This window comes from Sceloporus occidentalis, unplaced genomic scaffold (assembly GCF_023333645.1).
Source record: "Sceloporus occidentalis isolate IW3139 unplaced genomic scaffold, rSceOcc1.0.p SCAF_152, whole genome shotgun sequence".
NCBI classification, from domain to species: Eukaryota; Metazoa; Chordata; class Lepidosauria; order Squamata; family Phrynosomatidae; genus Sceloporus; species Sceloporus occidentalis.
Genome location: NW_028317132.1, coordinates 827755 through 830753, shown reverse-complemented (window position 1 = coordinate 830753; position 2999 = coordinate 827755). Strand labels below are relative to the sequence as shown.

The following is a 2999-nucleotide window of genomic DNA, read 5'->3' as shown; positions in this document are numbered from 1 at the left end:
TTTCTCTTTATATGTAAAGGAAGCACCATACAATCCGGAATACTGGGAGACTGGGGCCACTTGGGGTCAATATTTGAGGCCCAGCATTCACAAGTGCATCCACTAAGCCACCATCATAATGATTTCAGGTTTTCACCTTCCTGTTGATAAATAAGAGATGTCAGTTAAAGGGAAGCATAAACATATATAGAAGCGTTCACATAAAATAGTAAAAAAAAAAACCACAAAGTATAACAAAACTCAAGACTTGATGGAAAACCAGAATAAATTGTGTTTTGCATGCAACAAGATATTAAACAAAATAACTAAATTAGGAATAGGAACTGGGGACTCTGGCTAGGTATGGGATTCTCACAACAGTTTGAAAATTAATTTCATTCTGAAAAATATGAGGGTAAAGTGGCATATCGCATTCAAGGGATTTCAATGACAACAATCAAAAAGATTTGATGGTAAAAGGTGTATGATTTGTGGGTCTAAACCGGCATAAACTATATGAGTGTTAAGAAATATAAAATAATGAAATCATTTATATGTATTGATCAAAACACTTTGGCTTATACTGCCAAGCCAAACCAGGAATTGGGCTGAGCCTCCTTCTGGCAATGAAAGCTGTCTATAGATATCCCATTAAAAACAGTCATGTTACTCTGGTGCTATAAATACAAAAATAATGAGATTTGCAGTATGTAGGTTTAACGTATATGTTTTTACTGCAGGTCAAGTATTTCCAGAGATTTTGCAAAAATCGTCACCTTTTAACTTCTACAGGATCTAATTGCACAGTATGACTATCCCGTTGCTGGTACAGGCAAATGGTACCAAAAGATCATATTGTTCAAATTACCTAATTATGGCTTTACAGCTCTAGGACACAGTCCTCAGCCTTGGTCATTGTTGACATCTAAATATCTTAAACTATAATTATGATCACCAAACAAAAAGCACAAGCTGTGGGTAGCTTTAATTAATTAACCTAGTTATGCTTAAAGTTGTGACTATGACAGTTCCCCTTTAAACTGAAGCCTTTTGAGCTCATAACTAATAACTTTGAATCCCATTATGCATTATTAACTTTGAATCCCATGATAATGGATTTATTTCAAAGATTAACTAAACATTTTGAAACACTTGAAACATTTTATGGTGTTCTGTATTCCTAGTTTGCAAGGGACAACACGTTTTTTCATAATGCAGACCCACATATTACATTTAGATTATGTACCAACTTTTAGGTATTCTTTGTTCAAAGAGTAATTTTCAGTTTTGTACTGGAGATAAGTGCTTCAGCCCTATTTTTCATGTTACATGCTTATTAGACACCATTTTGCATTAACTCCAGTTCATTTTTTACTATGTGCAAATCAGTGTAGATATTCTTTAGTTACACGGAGGAATACTTTGAAACTAACATTAATGAAACAGACTTATAAGCATGTCGCCTTGGGTAACAAATAATAATGAAGGAAACTGATACCATTCTGGCTTAATAGCGAAGTCAGTAATGAATTAAGGAAAAAGAGAATGGCATTCAAAACACATAAATCAATGGATTAGCAGCATTGTTTCTAAAATACAAAGATTCTAACAATAATTGCAAAAGGGCAATGACCATATTGGCTTGATTATAGGTCACACCCATGAAGTTTGGTGCTATTTTAAAGAAAAATTATTCCTATCGCTTCCTAAGCTGTTTTAGCGGGGCGCCGCTGTGACCTTTGATGATCGGTGCGGCGGCGGCCATTTTTCTTGTGGGGAGGGATTTCCTCCCCGGATCCATGGTCAGCCTCACTTTGTGAGGCTTCTGTGAATGCTGCAAAGCCGCTTTGTCATTATCACGTTGCACTCCAAGCCCGTACATGTATGGACTTTGTTGTTAAGGGGTTAAGAGACAGAAGAGATGGTATTTCAATATTGATAGTGTCAATTAGACATTTTTGTTTAGTTTTAGCTGCATTTTTGGGGGGGCAACAAACTTTTGCTTTGGATGAAATTTTTTTATTCGGAAGCGACGTTCAGGGGGGTGTTCACAAAAGGAGAGGTCCCTGGCAGCTTCATTCACCTACAGCAGCACAATCTCAAGGTTTGGGAAACGATCCAGACTCAATTTTGCACTGCAGGATGTGACTGCCAGCAACAGCACTGTGATGGAACCCTCCATCACTGGGGCCACTGCAGAGGCCTGAGAGCCAGCCCCCTACCTACCAACTATGGGCCCTGGCTTTGTAAAGACCTTGGAACTTATTTCAGCCAGTAATAGATAGTGGAGGTTGGGACCCAATTGTATTGTTAATCCCTTTACTAACCCTGTTGTGAGACTCCTTGCTGGCCTTCTTGAAGAGAGGAAGGGGCCAGAAGGCTCCCAATCCTCATCCAGCTAGGTCCAGGCTTCACTGCCTCTAAAAAGAAAACAGTGTCCAAAAACGTGGTATCAAAAACGTGTGCCAAAACGTCGTGGGGGCCAAGCCGTGAATTTCAAAAGCCGTGAATTCAATAAAGGGGAATCAAAATCCTGCCGGATTAAAAAATAAATCATCTTAACCCCAAAACCTGATGGTACATGGGGAAAAGGTAGTGCTGGTAGGCCGCCAGTGAGAACGTGCGCTCACCGTGTGCAGTGGCGTGCAATACTACACACGGTGACTCCAGCATTTCTGACAGGGCAATTCAACACCTCAGGCTCCATTGCTTTCCCAACCCTAAGGCCAGAGGACCAGTGTCACCCCCCCACCACCACCACAAGGGGAACTACACTTGATCTTAGCCAAAAGGCCGAGAAGCGATTTATTGATTTATGTTAATGTATGATTTGCTGGCTATATCCAGCAATGTGTGTGAAAAATAAAGTAGTCTTTGTTTTGGTTATACAAAGAGTGACACTGAGTCTCGGCTAGTTACTGTGAAACCGTGGAAAGAGCGTGTTGTCCCAGGCTAAGGGAGCACAAGTCAGTCGAGGTAGTCGGTCGGACTATCCAGCTCAGTGACAAGCACCACTGCAC

At 40.1% G+C, this 2999-nt stretch overlaps 1 non-coding gene across 1 annotated transcript; it reads right to left on the bottom strand.

Annotated features, from left to right (window-relative positions):
- Positions 1–2599: 2599 nt before the first annotated feature.
- On the bottom strand, positions 2600–2784 carry LOC149280587 (U2 spliceosomal RNA). The gene has a single exon (XR_016278145.1). It is a non-coding gene; the product is annotated as a U2 spliceosomal RNA (small nuclear RNA).
- Between the last annotated feature and the right edge of the window lie 215 nt (positions 2785–2999).